This window comes from Polyodon spathula, chromosome 6 (genome assembly GCF_017654505.1).
Source record: "Polyodon spathula isolate WHYD16114869_AA chromosome 6, ASM1765450v1, whole genome shotgun sequence".
Taxonomy (NCBI): Eukaryota; Metazoa; Chordata; class Actinopteri; order Acipenseriformes; family Polyodontidae; genus Polyodon; species Polyodon spathula.
In genome coordinates this window covers 32,346,154-32,365,232 of record NC_054539.1, presented here as the reverse complement: position 1 = coordinate 32,365,232, position 19,079 = coordinate 32,346,154, and positions in this window count along the sequence as shown.

The window sequence follows — 19,079 nt, the reverse complement described above, 5'->3', positions numbered from 1 at the left end:
GATACTTGTTTATTTAAAACTCACCTTGTTTGTTAGTGTGTCTAGCTGCTCACCGTTTTTGTTAAGTATTAGTCCGTTTTTGTTTGTCTGTTTTATTTTGGCTACCAGTGCCGTGTCCTTTTTCTGTTTGTTTGTTCAACCCTTTTATTTTGCAATAAACCGGCGCAAGCAAGCGCCATCATCATTTCATTTCATTCATCCGTCCTGTGTTCTGTGTATTGCATTACCTTTCCTGGTTCTGACGCCGCCCACTTCGGCCGTCTCTGTGACAGGAGTATACTATTCACACGTATTGCCTATCAATGGAATTATAATACATGGTGAACTTTGTTTTTAAATTTTAAACTACAGACTCTTATGATTCAGTATGTCAGACTGTAATCAGTAGGCCAAGTCTAAAACATTCTATTTTCTGCCATCAGCTTTTTAAAACACACCCTGTCACCAATGAAGACCTCACCAAAATGACTTTTGGATTTCAAATTTACAGTAACATTGGTTTAGAAAAATAAAAATAAGGCATGTAATACTATATATTAAACACAAAAAACTACGTTTTACTTGACGGTAAGAGCTGAAAATTCTGAAAAAAATAGGAAATTGTCAGGGAAGGGTGCTACTGCACCCTTACCTGACCCATGTTCTGACCAGGCTTTCCAGCACACACTGCTCAACTGGTACAGATGGGGGGTTCACTTCAGACAACATGTGTAGTCACCACTGGGCAGGTGAGGTGTGGTCTAAAACCAGAACAACCACTGTTGTTTTCATGTTGATTTAGAATTATATGTGAATTGGAAAAGCTAATTAGAATAGTTGGAATATTAACACATCTGGAGTGAGACAAGTTATTTATTGTTTTCTTTTGTAATGCAAATATGTACAACTCTCAACCAGTTCAGTTTTTTCTTTCTTTTTTTATTGGACTTTTTGAAAATAAATTTGATGTATGTGTGGCATAGTAATTTACGAAAACTCAACAGGTACATGGTGTAAATTAAAAAGGGAGGCTACTATCTTGTGCACACGACTTGCTATAATATCTTGTGCTGACGAGATAGTAGCCTCCCTTTTTAATTTACACCATGTCCCTTTAGGGGTTCCGTAGTAATGAGATCATTGAAAGGAGACAAATAATATCCTACACAAGCATTTTCCAACCAATCAGTCCATTAAATTTATAGATCTTTCTTTTCCATTTATGTCAGTGATTCTTCTAAACTTCTAAAGGATATATATATTAGGCTGTTTCAGAGAAAATTTTAATCCTTAGAAGTCAGTGTTGACTACATATGTTGTCTGAAGCGAACCCACCTACTTTACCAGTTAAGCAGTTTGTGCTGGAAAGCCTTGTCAGAACATGGGCCAGGTAAGGGCGCAGTGTCTTTTTCAGAATTATCAGCTCCTACAGCCAAGTTTTTTGTGTTTAATATCCATTCTTTTTTCACTGGAACGCTGATTGTACAATAACACAAAGCAAATTAAATATCTACTCGCTGAAGTGGTTTTTATTATAGCCAACGAGGTGTTTAATTGTGGCAGCAATGCACAAGCAAAAGCCACAATGCAGTGATGTCAGCTCCCTAGCAACAAGCCTGCTATGATGTTGTTGGGGATGGATTATTTAAATGCAGCGGGTTTGTGCATTTGAGAAAGGAGAGGAAGACTCATGAAATTGGTGCCGAACAGTCAGTCAAACGTTTCCGAGATAGGTGCAGATGGTAGACGCGGTCTGTGCCGGGGTATGCAGCAAACTACACGAGGCCTTGTGCAGTGAAAGAGAGTAATGGCCGCTTACCAATCTCCAAAGAGGGGTCAAAACCAGCTCTAGTCAGTAAACTGATGTGAGAATTAGGTAGGAGCACTCTCCGTGGATTAAATAAATTTGACAGTAAAAAACGACAAATCAGCCAAATTTGGGAAAAGAAATCACAAAGCAATCTATTACCTGTCTCAGTGAAGTGAGAGAGAAAATGGGGATGTGCTACTGTGAGGATGTCCCTCTTCAGCAGGAGGTGGGAGGGACTTTCCCCTCACAGCAGGGCCCTGATAGGGAAGCTTTTTTTATATATGCTCAGTGATTGGCGGTCAGAGAGGGCTATTCCCATTCGGTAATGGTTGTCATTCAATTGAAAGGGAACTATATAAATAACAACATCACCTAGCGTGCGTAAAAGATTTATGCTAATTAAAACCTCACAGATAATGCTTAACCAAGATATAACTAGACAGATGAGAGATTTTAAGACTTTTTTGCTGCTCAAAGATGGCTTGTTTTGAAACTGTCAAAATGGTTACACAACGACATAGTAAACAAGGGTCAGCTGTTCCTAGTGGTGAAGTGGCGCGAGATAATATATATATACATATATACATATATACATATATATATATATATATATATATATATATATATATATATATATATATATATATATACACACACACACACACACACACACACACACACACACATTGACTGATGGTCTACTAAAAAACTTTTTTTTTAAAAATAGGAAGGTATTGCGTAGTCGGCAACCAGTTTGGGGTCATACAAGTACTAATATATTTGTGCAAAGTTTTTGCAAAGGCTTTGTTGGGTACACAAGCCGTCGTCTTATATATCGACCCAAGGGACTTTTTCAGCCTGAAAAAAGAAACAAGGACCAGGGGTCACAAATGGAGTTTAGAAAAAGGGGCATTCAGAACAGAAAATAGGAGACACTTTTTTACACAGAGAATTGTGAGGGTCTGGAATCAACTCCCCAGTAATGTTGTTGAAGCTGACACCCTGGGATCCTTCAAGAAGCTGCTTGATGAGATTTTGGGATCAATAAGCTACTAACAACCAAACGAGCAAGACCTCTCGTTTGTAAACTTTCTTATGTTCTTATGTTCTTATATTATAGATTATAAAATGATGACTCGTGTGACTAGAAAAAAAAAACTGTTTTTCTGAATAAGGTGTCTAGAAGGGTTTTCGGAAAACTGGTATCCTGAATACGGACGGATATATACAGTATATGTTTTTTAAATAGCAATAATGTACCTCGTACCAGAACAAATATGCTATTTGAAAGAAAAAAAGTACACCACTACAGAAAAAACAATTCTTACATTCGTGCATAACATGATAATTCATATAAAGTAATAACCCATAGTTTGTTATATTAATACAGCAAAATACGTTATGTTTTAATTGAAAGCTTGTGGAAAGCAGATCTCTCTCCCTTTCGCTCTCTTTCTCTCTCTGATCACAATGTTAAAAATGCCTGCCAGCTTTTCCACTCGTGTTAGAACATATTCATGTGACAGACATGGACCAATCAAAACGTGAGACTGTTATGCGGTTCCATCCCAAAAACCGGGTCTGTGTCATAGCTCTTTAGGTCAATCGAATAGATCCCATTAAAGTATATAACTAAGTTTGAGTCTAGTTTTATAAACACAATAGGTGTCTACTCGTTTAAAAAAAATGGACATCAGTAAACGTTCTGAAAATCTGCCCATTACATTCAATTTACATTTACAAAGAAAAAGATTTCTTAGACTCTCACTTGGTCAATCCAGATTTAATGAAAAATGCATGACAGACTCCAGACTACCGCTGCTACGACTATATAATTATTATTATTATTTTTTTTTTAACGATTACATAAATCGAGATAAATACTGGTTAATCAATAAAACACTTACATTTTGTAACATGCATAGTTAATAACATTATTGAAATTTACAACGAAACTGCACCAAATGACCTACTTTGCTATTTACAGTATTTCTGCCAAAGATAAGCAGTAGTTGGCGTGTTCTTTTTTTCCCCGCTGAAGTGTGAACTATCATCTGATTTGTTGGTCCCATCACTGCCCATGAATCAGTTTTGAAAATGCTTTGTAAGTACGTACTCTTTGTGTTTTCGATGTAAACAAAACGCTCCATCTTGGATCCAGAGCAGGCCGACAGGCTTGTATTCCTGGCACACAGCATGTAAACTGTACACGTTGAAAACGGACTGTATGTAGTTAGCGATTGTTTGGAGTTTTTAAAAATGAACTGTTAAACTTGGGAATAATACTTTTTTGTGTGCTTTTTACGATTTATTTTTAAAACCATGTTTCAAGCCGCCTGAGTTTCCTGAATGATGACCACATTTACTCGTTGTTAGTACAATCAGGTGCCACCCACAGCTGAGAAGAAATAGAATGCCGGTGTTCCTTCCACGCACAACGCTATATTACAGGGGGTGGGGGCAGGACACTACAATTATCGATATTTTTGCAAACAAATATATTTTGTGTGCCCAATTAATCAATTGCTATTTGGAGGCTTAACTGACAACCCTGATCCAGACATACATTTTAATCACCAAAGACGTAACTGGGGAAGTTTGGAAACGTAACATGAAAAGTGTCAGGTATCTAGTTGCAGAAAAGGGGGCAGTGATGTACCAGAATCACTTTCTGATGGTGATGATGAGTTTTATTTTTGCCTGGTAAAGGAATATATGTAATAACATATCACTCCATTTATTTTGAAATAATGACACAATAAAGGCTTTAATACTATTTCTGAAAGGTTTGCATCTGTTTGTGTAACTGTACTGTTTTAGCACTATTTGCCAGAAGGTCACATGCAGTTTCTAAGTATTTTTAAATTTAAATTAAAAAAATAACGGGTCCCTAGGTTCTCCCACCCCCTTTCCCTCCGCAAGTCAATCAGTATAGTTCATTGTCCATGGTCTCCTGTGTTGCAGCCCCGTCGCTACACTATCATGCTTTCATTATTAACCAAGGGCCCGGTGGTGGATAATGGTGGTTTTGTTTTCGGTTTCCATATTCCAGAAGAGAGCATACAAACAAAATTAGGGGTCTCTTGTCTCTCTAACTTGAACAGAGGCTAAGATGTCAGCAATTAAAATGTAAGGGAGGTACCTTGCACTGCTGTCCAGGGAAGTGCAGTCTGTCTTGGGCAAACCTCTCCCTCTACATTCTTCTTTCGCCAGCGTACTTTTTTTTCGCGAACCTCATGAAAGAAGATCCCCCTCACGACAAAATAAATGAAATTTTAAATTCCTTTTTCATGAGAACAATTCCTTTTTCATTAGTGACAAGATAAATAGGAGATTTTAAATTCCTTTTCATGAGACACTATTGAGTTTTTACTTTTTTGTTGTTATGTCTTATGGATTCCCACTTATATAGAGATACAGTACCCATGTTTTAAAATATATATATATATATATATATATATATATATATATATATATATATATATATATATATATATATTTCTGATGAAAGAAAATTAGACCCTCACGAAAAAGGATATGTTGTTGTGAGGCCAATTCCTTTTTTGAGATCAAACATCTTACTGCAAGAGCGGTACTGAGCATGCTCAGAATCAAAATTTCCCTGGGAATAGATTCATATTTTTTCACCAAACTAGAAAAAGGCACTATTCTGGGCCAGTCCCCTTGTACCTGAAAATTGTCAAACAAAAATTCCAAACCGTTTTGAAGTTGGAGACTGAAAACAACAAAATACTCTATCAGGATCTCGGAATCTGCATATCTGAGCATAACAAAATGGCCCACATTAAGAGATCTAACCAAAGTGACCACACATGCAAATCCATTGAACAGGATTAATTATGACAGTACAGTAATCAAGACATACAAAAACCCTCACACAAAACCCAGCCACTCCACAGGGAACCTTACTACAGGGCATTAGAGTTTATAGTGATATTATTATGTGAAAACATGTGAATAAGGGAAAACAAACCATAGGGTTCTATGTATACACAGAAATGCGTGAACACATATAAATTTACACATACATAAACATACACATACGCACACATATATAGATAGATAGATAGATACTTTTTCTTTTTGAAAAAACTTTATTTAACAATTAAATAGAACACACAAAATCTAGATAGATAGATAGATAGATAGATAGATAGATAGATAGATAGATAGATAGATAGATAGATACACAAACATGCATGTAGAAATGTACTAGCAAATGCAGGCCTGGTATACAAAAAAAAAAATACATAAAAAAAAGTAAAAATAAGTGTGTAAATAAATTCATAAAAATTGGTAAGATCTAGCGATATATGATATTGCATATTTCAATAAATTCATTGTATTTATCCTGTAACATTGTTCTGAGTCCCTCCATTGATGCATGATTAAACATTATATTTTACTGCTAGGGGATTGATATGTTAGTTCTGTGTTTCCAGTTTAGTAAAATTATTTTCTTTAGAATCGTTAAGGGATAGTAATATATATATATATATATATATATATATATATATATATATATATATATATATTGTTTTAAAGAAGGTCAAAGCATGAAAGGTCACCTAGTAAACATAGTGCTGGTGAAGTAGGGATGTCACAGCCAAGGAGAAAAGATAGAGTGCTCAGTACCACAATCCTATTATTGGACAGTACTATAGTGCATGGACATAGCTGTCTATCTCATCTTCTGAACAGTAGTGGCATGTTTGGGTGTCAGAAAGACCCATCAGGAACAATCTTTCTGCTGGAAAGGTATGCTCTGTGAAGAACCTTCATTGGATAAGGTTCACTTTAGCATCCCTAAAAACTAAAAGAGAATTGTTGCATATTGTACACCAGAAAACAGAATCATATGACAATTTAAGATCCCTCACCCACTTATTAATGGAGGCAACACTCTCCCTTTCAGTTTTTTATGAAGACAACAGTTTTCTTGCAGCCTCTCAAATGATAAAACATGGCCATTCTCAAAAAGGTGGTTTAGATGGGAAATACCCTTTTGCCTCCAGATATAAACTGAAACAGTTTACCTACTATCTGAAATTTTGCTAAATGAGCGCTCACTGAGAGAGGTGCAGGCTGAGTTTAATAATTCTATGGCTCTTAACTGTACTTAATTGTAGCAGAGATACATGGGTGACTGTGGCAAAGTGACCAGCCCCTGGGCTATTTATTTGTGTTTTATGTTACGTGTAGTGTGTTAATGTTGGTGTATAGTCATTGGTACACGGGATATAAATGGGTCTGTGTAACACAAGTGGGTTTAAAATGTATATTTGTATTTAGGCATGAGGATTGCACAGCACTTCACATGCAGGTAAAATGTAATAATATGTGAGCACGGGGAATTGCACTTATTAATTCACGTGCAGTTGTACTTAGTCTCCAATTGAATAATTGATTAGCAATCAAGTCGCAGTACAGCTGCATAAAAGCAGCATGTTTTCACTCACGCGGGGTTGTGTGTTCGGTGAGTGGAGAACAGGTGTGGAGAAGGAGAAAGTAAAAACTAAAGTAAATAATTGATTTAAACTCACTGTGTTTGTCTGTTCGTCACCTCGATTGTCTGTCTGTTTAATGTTAGTATGTTTTGTTTGTCTCTTTATTTTGGCTAAATTGCCGTGTCCTGTGTTTTGTTCGTCTTATAATCTTTTATTTTCTGTTTGTTCATTTATTAAATGCTGAGTTCAACCGCGCGCTGAGCTTCACCAAATTCTACGTCTATGTTTATTTTGTGTTGGTTCCTGTTTCTGGTCTGACGTCATCCACTGCAGACGTCTTTGTGACAGTGACTTAAACAGGAATGTTTTTAAATCTCTTCGCTTACATACGGCAAGTCCCTAGCATTTAATGATCCACAGTCTGAATCCTCCAGATCTACCCAAGCTGGGGATGCAATTAAGTATTTAAAAAAAAAAAATCAGGGGCTCCAAACCACATTTGGACTTGGGACTTTGAAGCGTAGAAAGTCCTGGGTTTTTTATGTTTCCAATAACATGCACTAATGGCCTAAACCACTGAATTTTGGGGTAAACTGAAACCATTGAAAATAAATAGTTAAGTTTTGGTAATATATTCATCTGCATTGCCGCCACCCGCCCTATCAGTGTAAGAGGAAAGGAATTCCATCTTTCAAGAGCTTCAGTGATGAATTTTAGGAGGGGAACATGATTACAATAAACAGTTTGTCAAACTGGGGAGATATGTTGATCCCAAGATATTTAATACCATTAAGAAACCACCTGAATGGGAGAGTTAAAGCTAAAGCATCCCACCTAAACCGATTTAGGGACAATTATATACATATAAGGTATGAAGTTGTTTATACAGCTTATAAAACAGCTATTTCAAAGTTAACTGTCATTTGGGTAGGGAAAAGTTAATTAAAACACTTTTTAAATAAAAAAAAACAAGAAACTTGTATTGCGCATACATCCACAGTATTATATAGTCCCAAGGGACATAACCTTTCATTGCTATTCAAGAATTCATTTTAAGTTTCATATGTTAAAAATAAATTACACATTTCCAGTTGTTGTGTTCTGCATACAGGGTGGAGCACAAGCTGATGATGTGGATAGCTAGGTGGAGTTTCAAATGAAATGGAGGAAGGAGGCACTCCACTAGACAAGGGGGTCACTCTCAGCTTTTTATTTGAGAAGCACAAAATATGTTTTTGTCAGTTGGCGGACACACACGACCACGTCGTGCCAGGTTAATCCACTGACTGTTGCTAATGAACTGGCAGCTATCCTTGTCTGAATCATCCCTCTCGCTTCCTGAAGAGATTAGACTAGGTTAGTCTAACTTTAACGGATCATACAGGTAGCATTGTATTGTGTTGGAATTATTCTTTTCATCTATATTTGTATATCTGCGTGAAACCGCCTTTGGTTCGTGTGTAGCTATGGACGACAGTTGTGGAAATCAATGATGTCATGTCACATCACCATGCCATGTTTACATACAACGCAGTGCACTAAAGCTTGTCGTGGCAATTTGTGCCTCAAAAAAGCCCATCACAACAATAGTAAGGGCTATAGTAAAATAGTATAGTATTTGGAAACATATTTTCTATTGAAATTAGTATTTATTTTCACTTACAATAGTACGTCTCCATGTGCCCTTTTAATTTATTTAAAATGTATTTACATTGAGTTGAGTACTGTATATGATACAAACAGTTTAAGATAACAAAAATAATCACTTATAAAGAATCACATCCTCATTTCATTTTCATTTAAGTACTCATTTTTAAGATTAATGCTATCTTTTGCATAAGTGTGATAGCTATATAAGGTATTTTGTAAGCATTTTACTTTATCATTGCTATTAGTTTAATAGAAGAAAAACATACATTTTTCCTTCAGCAAAAGAGGCAAATGTCAGGACTCCAATTATCGGGGGGCTGAGGGTGGGGTCGATCCCTTTAAGTTTCTTCAAATAGTTTTATTTACAAATGTAATTTTTACAAGTTTTAAGCCGACTTAAAGAAAGAAACCTGTTAAAAATTTAATTGTATGATGACATTTCCTGCCTTATCTATGCAGTTCTTCAGTACCAATCGATGATAATGAGAAAGCGTTTCCTCTCCTGACAATCTGAAAACTTATCTGCGCATTTTACATAGGGTAATGTTTATGCTTATATTAAGGAAGGTTGCATTATATTCCTTTTGTAAGTAAAGAAGTGACAGCATTTAATTTGATCAGAAAAGGAATACGATTTAATCTTTTACTACAGCTTGGTCCATATCTCAGCCTATACTGTTGACTCAAAGAAATAAACTCCAGCCAAGACCAGCAAAGAAATTATCCTTCATAAAATGCGTAGTTATCTAATTCAGATTGTCAGGAGGTGCTTTCTCATGATTATTGATTGGTACTAAAAAACTGCATAGATAATAAAAAGAAAAAATAATGGAATAGGCAGGAAATGTCATCATGCTATTAACACATTTAACAGATTCCTTTCCGTTTTAAGTGATACCTTACAGCAAGAGGGAATTTTGAAGTGCAACTATTCAGAGAAATGTAAAGGGTTTGCTTATATGGATTACTATTTACCATACTTAATAACTACTACTGAAGGAAATTCCTGTTTCTGCAACGAGGGGAGCTTCTAAACAAAACCGATTATCTGTGAAAAGGTGGGGGAAACTTATGGGTGATGAACTGGGCTTCATTTATTGCACACTGCGACAGAATAGCACTGTAAGCCCAGCTGTTACCAGTAGGGAAGGAAACTCAGACACAGAGAAGCTGCACTTTAAGAGCTGATGCGCCTTTTTAATAAACAAAAAATAACACAAACAGAACCAAAAGGGCACAAGGGACAAAACAAACAGTTAAACAAAAACACAATTAGCACCAATTGTTCAGCATTTCAGTTTTTTATTTTTCTTAAATATATTTCCCAACATAACACCAATGTCACCTTACAATAACTGATTTTGAGTTTAAGTGTTTTAAAATAAAATATCAAACAGAACGAAATTTCAATGTACCATTTGTAATTCAGTAATATGAGAGAATTGGTCAGTGGTCTGAATACTTTTGCAAGGCACTGTGAGTGTGTGTGTGTGTGTGTGTGTGTGTGTGTGTGTGTGTGTGTGTGTGTGTGTGTGTGTGTGTGTATATATATATATATATATATATATATATATATATATATATATATATATATATATATATATATATATATATATATATTTATAATGGATTAAACAATCATGATAAACTAGCTGTAGTCATCCCTGACAGATGTTAACAAAATGAGAAAGAGCATTATCTCAGTACTGTGTAAAAGGTTTTCGATTTAGACTATGTTAATATTCTGAAATAAAGCAGACTTCTTAATGAATCTTAGTGACTGTTGATTTTTTTAAAGCAGCTACCCTCTTTAATCATCTGAAACACCTTATTCTAACATTTGTGCCAGTCATACTGGCAAAAGGCTATGTTAGAATAATATAACCTTTATCTGGCGATCACAAAAAGGAGATAAATGTTTGTATTAAATCTTTTACACTCCTCTGTGTCAAACAACTGAGATGGATATTACAGGGCAAGAAACAAATGACCTTCCTAAACAAATTCCTTTGTATTGGTTATCTGGTTTAAATCTTTTTTGCCATAATTAGCAAAGCAAGTACATTTTTAAAAAAAAAAAACATTTGTACAGAAAATGATTTATAAATCCTATACCAAGTAAAATACCATACTCTATAGAATGTTTGTGTGATTACTGATTGTGTAAGTAGGAGTGTGATACTAAAAGTGCTTGTTACGGTCCGGGATATGCTGGCTACAAAACCTCAATTATAACCAGAACACTTATTAACATTATATTATACATCTCTGGGGTCTTCAAGTAGGCACCTTCCGTCCTCTGTGTTTCATTAACTAGGCCACGACACCTTAAGTGTCGACACCTCAACAGTGATTCTGGAGTCCCAGCATCACCCCCCTCCATCCCCCACTCAGCTCAGCCCAGCTTACTTACCTGTACATCAGCATTGCTTTCTTTCTATTGTGCTTGAGATCCCCATCCAGAATCTTTCTGTCTCAACCACAGCCAGTTGTTGCTCCTTTCTGCTGCTTCAGATAAGTTCTTCACTATGCAACGCAACTCTTGGCCAGTGAACCCGACGTCTCTGAAAAACAGGGTTGTAGAGTGTGCCACAAATCCTTGACAACCCACCTCCACTGGTTAAACTCGGACTCTCCATCCTCGCTGTTCCACTTCAGTAGCTAGTTGAACATACCGAAGTTTCTTCCTCTCATACGCCTCATTCACAGAATCTTCCCATGGCACTGTTAACTCTACCAGATGAACTAGGCGTGCTGATCCAGACCACAAGACAATGTCTGGTCGAAGGATAGTGGTGGCAATCTCAGGTGGAAAAATAAGCCATTGACCAACATCTGCCAGCATTTTCCAGTCTCTAACAGCTTCCAGTTGCCCTGGGCGAGGTTTGGTTTTAACACCTTTTCTTGGTGGTTGCGCTCCTGGATGAAGGAATATTATCCTTTGTGTTTTAATGCTTTGATGGAACTGGTGGCAACTTATTGGTCAGGTTACGTTTGTCTTTAATGCTAAGGCCAAACATCGCAGCACCTGGTCATGGCGCCAAGTAAACCATCCTTGGCTAAGACCCACCTTACATCCTGTCAAAATGTGCCTTAATGTTGCAGGTGATGAACACAAAGGACATGAGGGATTCTCACCCCCCCAGAGGTTTAGGTTCTGTGGTGAGGGGAGAACATCATATGCTGATCTGATGAGGAAACAGATCCTGCTGTGTTCCATTGTCCATAGGTCTTGCAACCGAACTTGCGTTGCTCCACACTCTCCCATCTCATCCATTCTCCCTGCTTGGCCTGGGAAATGGCCTTTACACACCTGATCCTCTCCTCCTGCTTTTGCACCTCATTGACTACCAACTTCCTCCGTTGAGCTGGGGTTGCCTTGTGCCATGTAGGAGGAGCTGAACTGAGACCAAAACCTCCTTTTCCATGCTGAACTAGCCCCATAATATCTTACACAGCTTTCTTTGCCATCCATTTTCTTTCAGTTTTCAACACAGGTGCTGCCTCCCTTACACATTTGTCGCGTGAATTTACTAATGTCATTTCCAGTCGGACTGGCACACTTAAACTCCTTGGTTAGAGCAGAGATTGGTAGCTGTAGTATTCCTTTACAATAAAGTCCCACTCTGCTGAGGCAGCGTGGAACTCCCAACCATTTCCTGATGTATGAACTGATTAAAGCTTCCAGCTTCTCAACTGTTGTCAAGGAAACCTCATACACAGTCAGTGGCCACAGCAGTCTTGGCAGTAGACCAAACTGAAAGCACCAGAGTTTCAGTTTGCCCGGTAAAGCGCTGCTGTCTATGCTCTTCAACCCTTCCACTGCTTGTTGTTTAACTTCTGCCACACATGAGACTAGTTATATAATTTGTATATAGATTTTTTAAAATAGTTATATAAATAGCCATCCTCATTTTAATAATGTAATATTTTTATTTTATTTATTTTTAACAGCTTTCTATCGCCACACAATTTCAGTACAATCCCAGTTATATTTGTGGCTAAGTTTCACCACCAATATTGTGTTGTATAAGTATTGCTAGGATAATTTAATATAAACTAAAATAAACTGCATGGCAATAAGCATGTATGTGTATACCTGTGTTAATCTCTTTATATAAATAATGTTCATGAGTACCTGTGACAAAGTGCCCGCCCCTGTGTATATTATCTGTTATATGTGTGTTTAATGTTGGTGTATAGTCATTGGTACACGGGATATAAACGGGTCTGTGTAACACGAGTGTTTAAAATGTATATTTATATTTAGGCACGTGGATTGCACAGCACTTCACGTGCAAGTAAAATGTAATATGTGAGCATGGGGAATTGCACTTTATTAATTCACTTGCAGCTGTACCGCTACTCTAATTGAATGATTGATTAGAGGTCGAGTCTCGGTACAGCTGCATAAAAGCAGCATGTTTTCACCCACTCGCGGTTGGGTGTTCGGTGAGTGGAGAACGGGAGAGAGAGTAGGAGAGTTATAATTTCAATTGCTATTGCGTGCTGGTGGGACCAGCACGATACTTGTTTATTTAACTCACAGTGTTTGTTTGTTGATCTGCTCATCATTTGTAAAGTGGTAGTCCGTTTTTGTTTGCCTTTTTGTTTTGGCATATAGTGCCGTGTCCTATTGTTTCTGTTTGTTCAACTGTTTTATTTACAATAAACCGGTGCAAGCAAGCTCCACCATCAATTCACCTCATCTGTCCTGTCTGTGTATTTCATTCCTTCCTGGTTCTGACGTCACCCACTTGGCCGTCTTTGTGACACGTGGTGTCCTGCGTGGGATTAACAGCGCCTCCAAGCGTCAGACCAGGAGAGGCGTTTTTGTGCAAAAAAAAAAAACACTCAACAACAACAGCAACAACAACAAAAAAATTAAAACATAGAACGCTGGAACTGGAGAGATGGCTACCAGGACCTGGAGGAGTTCCTCAATGGTCTAGAGGACCAATGCTAGTGCCTTGCCTGTGGGGAGTGCGGGCACCCGGTGGTGCGCTACCCCTACCAAGAGAGAGAGGAAGAACTGGCACAGGAGAGGAAGGTGAAGAGGAGGCAAAGAAGGGGAAAGGGGAAGAGGAAGGCAGAGTGTCCACCGCCCAAGTCTCCACCAGCAGGGGAAGAATGCCTGCTGATGTTGCCTCCAGAGGGAGAGGAGCCAGCTCCAGTGCCAGAGGGAGAGGAGCCGTTGCTGCCGTCTCCAGCGCCAGAGGGAGAGGTCCCACCACTGTCTCCAGAGCCGTACCAGTCCCCTGCAAGTAAGGGAAAGCCGCACCAGTCCCCTGCAAGTGAGGGAGAGCCGCACCAGTCCCCTGTAACAAGGGTAGACTACACGTTGCTCCCACCTCCGTCGCCAGGAGACTACATGCCGCTCCCACCTCCACCGCCAGGAGACTATACACCTACGCCACCTCCACCGACAGGCGCAGAGCAGCAGGAGCTGCCTCTGCCTCCGCCACCAGCAGAGGGTGAATGCCTGCTGGGTCCCTGTCCACCAGCAGAGGGTGAATGCCTGCTGGTATCACTTCCCCCACCAGCAGAGGATGAATGCCTGCTGGTATCACTTCCCCCACCAGCAGAGGATGAATGCCTGCTGGTATCACTTCCCCCACCAGCAGAGGATGAATGCCTACTGGTATCACTTCCCCCACCATCACAAGGAGAGGAGCTGGAGCTGCCTCTGCCTCCATCACCATCAGGGGGAGAGGAACAGGAGCTGCCTCTCCCTGTACAAGATAGAGTACCAGGACTTGAGGCTGGCATTTCTCAGCAGTCACTACATAGTCTGCTGAGAGGAGCACGGGGAAAAATGGCCTGGCCACAGCGGCTACGAAGAGGGCCAGCACATCAGCTTGTCCTGACTCCCTGCCTCGCTTCGCCCAAGGATGCCTGCCTCCCTTCACCCAAAGATGCCTGCCTCGCTTCGCCCAAGGACTCCTGCCACGCTTCGCCCAGGGACGCCTGCCATGCTTCGCCCAAGGATGCCTGCCACGCTACAACCAAAGATGCCCGCCGCTCTGCTTCGCCTGGGGTTGCCCGCCGCTCTGCTTCGCCTGGGGTTGCCCGCCGCTCTGCTTCGCCTGGGGTTGCCCGCCACTCTGCTTCATCTGGGGTTGCCAGCCGCTCCACATCGCCTGGGGCTGCCTGTTGCTCCGCATCACAGCAGGAAGTACTTTGGCTGGAACCCCACAAAGGGGAGCTGCCGGCCACGAAGAAGGGGGAGGAGGTCTGGAGATCACCAACCCCAGCAGCAGTTTTGCTGCAGGAGATCGTTGGGGACATCAGGAGACCTGCTCCCACTGCAGCTTCTTCGCTGCCGGAGATCGTGGGGGAGAAGTACTGTGGTAGACACCCCACCAAGGGGAGCTGCCAGCTCCGATATAATGGGGAGGTCAGGAGACCATATCCCAAGCAGCCTTTCCGCTGCCAGGACTACCCTGGCAGGATTATGCCACCCTGCTGTCAGCATTGCTGCTGACAGCCTTACGACCTGTGGGCCCCTTGAAGCCTCCAGTCCTGGCCCAGGACTTTGTGCTGGACTTTTGGGCTTTTAAGGGGGGAGGTGGCCATTGAGGCCATGTGTGCTTTGCACAGATGGGGGGTATATGTGACAAAGTGCCCGCCCCTGTGAATATTATCTGTTATATGTTGTGTGTTTAATGTTGGTGTATAGTCATTGGTACACGGGAGATAAACAGGTCTGTGTAACACGAGTGTTTAAAATGTATGTTTATATTTAGGCACGAGGATTGCACAGCACTTCACGAGCAAGTAAATTGTAATAAGTGATCACGAGGAATTGCACTTTATTAATTCACATGCAGTTGTACTGAGACTCCAATTGAATGATTCATTAGCAATATAGTCTTGGTACAGCAGCATAAGAACAGCATGTTTTCACCCACTCGCGATTGGGTGTTCGGTGAGTGAAGAACAGGAGAGAGAGTAGGAGAGTTATAATTTCAATTGCTATTGCGTGCTGGTGGGACCAGCACGATACTTGTTTATTTAACTCACAGTGTTTGTTTGTTGATCTGCTCATCATTTGTAAAGTGGTAGTCCGTTTTTGTTTGTCTTTTTATTTTGGCATAGAGTGCCGTGTCCTGTTGTTTCTGTTTGTTCAACTGTTTTATTTACAATAAGCCGGCACAAGTAAGCACCACCATCAATTCACCTCATCTGTCCTGTCTTTGTGTTCATTCCTTCCTGGTTCTGACATCATCCACTCAGCCGTCTTTGTGACAGTACCCAAGTAGTTTTTTTCATAATTTAGTTTTCAGCTTGCCAGTTATAGAACATGCTGTTCATTTTATTTTGACAAAAGCTATTTAGAGTGAGTCACGTTAGAGGAAGTGGCTAAAAACCGGCACTTTCTTTTAAGATTTTGAGAAACATATCGGGACACTAGGACCTTTTAATAGAAAACCGGGACTCTCAGCTAGAGGGACATCTGGTAACCCTAGCTATGCTTGAAAGAGTTCACAGCTGCTAGCAGGCACAATAGTCCAAGGTTCAAAATCTTGCTATTAACACCCATTCAAGGAATTCAATAAAGGAATTTAGGATTACTTTAAACTGTGGTATGCTTTTGTACCTCGTTCTTTGAAGCACTTCAAATAAAATCAAATTTCAGAACCGTGAGGACAGTTTTTTTTTTTTGTTTGTTTGTTTTTAGTAGTCGCCAATTCATTTTACCCCGTTTTTCACCCAATTTAGAATGTCTAATTGTAGAATGTCTAATTGGTAGTGGTGGCTGAGCTCACCACTACCATCCCTGCGCTGACTCGGGAGAGTCAAAGATGAACACACATTGCCTTCTGAAGCATGTGCCGTCAACCGACCGCTTCTTTTCACTCAACAGGCCCGCCATGCAGCCAGCCCAGAGCTATAGCTTTGGAGTACAATGCTGCTCTGGGCAGCTTACAGGCAAGCCCACAGGCGCCCAGCCAGTCTACAGGGGTTGCTGGTGCACAGTGAGCCAAGGACACCCTGGCCGACCTAACTCCCCCCCCACCCCACCCCCCCCAGACGGTGCTCTGCTATTTGTGTGCCTCCCCCTGATGACATCAAGGCTATATGGTGCATCCTGCACTCCACACGGAGCTCCTTCCCTAGATGCCCCACTCGGGAGCCCCAGAACAGTGAGGACACTTCTGAAGTTGAAATTTCTCTTAGTAAAACACTATATCCCAAAATCGTCAACAAGCAGACAATACTTTTCAGTTTTGCTTTTTATGTATTACAAAACAAGAATATTTCAAAATGTATTAAATATAACATTCACAACATTGCATTGCCTAAAAGTAACAACGGTAAGTGGGGACTGTGTAAAACCTGGAACAGGTTTGTAATTTTATTGCAATAACAAAATCTTCATCTTCATATTTTCTTTTTAAATTTCCTTTAAAACAATATTTTTACACATCAAAATGTACCAGAAGACTATCTAATTACACAAAGTTGGTATATAAACCAGGTCTATAGCATTACAACCCTAAGTGTTCAGAGGCTTTTGCCCCACCATATAAAATCCATTCCCCAAAACAACTTCACTTTACCCTGATAGGACGAAGCGTTCCCTATTAAACAGTAGTAGTTTTGTCCTAGGGTATAATTCCTAAAAATAGAAAATGCCAATCAAACTACCTCCTCTATATGTTCATTTTATCAATTAACAATAGATGTTAGTTTTCTGAGGACTTGCCACAGTATAAAAAATCAAGTCCCCAAAACAATTATACCTAATTTTGGTAGGGCAAAGTGTCTCTGTGAATGGGAGAGAATGAATCTGCTGTAAGATTTATAACTTGTGTTTCTTATCTTACTCATCACTGCGATCTTTATATTATGGTTGAATGGCCTTCAGTGCACACTAGGCAATAGGATCATTGGCTTAATAGTGTGCAGGTGCAGGTGATCAAAGAACAATTGTAAACCAGGTGAAAAAGGTTTGTTTATTTTTGTTCCTTAAGTCCAGTCCCTGAAGCGAAACAAACAGTAATTAATAACACAGGTAAGTAATACAGTGGCATGTGTTAGCTACATTTGTAATCCCTGGGCTGGTCCCAAAATAATAGTCCAGTTATTGTAACCCCACATTAAACACAAAACACATACAGAAGTCAGTTTAGTGTGTGAATTAATGATTGTGTTACAATACAGTTTATAGTGGTACAAGTGAAGTGCTGTCCTGGGTTTGTGCTGGCCTCTGGCGACAGCTCCGGAACGTGTTTAGCCGTCTAGTGATTACAAACAGCAACAGACAGAACAAAACAAACGATTATTCAACAAACAAATACAGGTCCTTCCAGGTCACTTATTAATAACCATAAACGAAGGAACAGATACATTGCTTCGCCCCCTTTTTATACTATCACTCATGACCCCTTGGTAAACGATTGCAGCTGCTTTTTACGATCTGCAGCTGCCACATCATTTACCCTCAATGTCAATGAGTTAGTGTACCGAAGCTCTGTCTCTTTTCTACATGACCGACTTCCTTTTAACCCTTGGAACGAAGTGCCAGTTCACATAGTCAGAGTATTCTGTTCCCATTACTTAGCACCCTCGCAGGTCAAGAGGGAGATTTACTATCAAGAATCATTGTCTTTCTGTCACAAACCCTAATTGGGAAAACCCCATTATATCTGCACCCATATTACAGTTCTCTGCTTCAGTTTACAATATAAGATCAGATTAATTTATTAGATTTTTCCCAGTGTGTCCACTGTTTTTGGTTGTAATTAATTTCAGTTTGTGGCTGCTTATGACTGGAATGAATTTCAAATCAAATTAAAATTACAGTTTTGTTTCAAAGGATGTTTTTAATCGGAATCTGAATTCACTATTGTCTGATGCATGTACTTGTTAATGTGTTATTTATTTTTTCTATTTTGTATTTGTTTACTTTGTATTGTTGTATTGTTGTGATGTTTGCCTCTTGACTAGATCCTCATTGTAAATGAGAAGTTGCAAATCCACGGGAGCTGAAGCCACCAAGCCAGCACAACCTCCCAGAGCACCTGTACTGCTACAGCACAGCCACCTGGAGTTTCCCTTGGAGCACCTGCACTGCCACCTGGAGTTTCCTTTGGAGCACCTGCACTGCCACCTAGACTTTCCCTTGGAGCACCTGCACTTCCACAGCACCTCAATCCTTGTGTGAC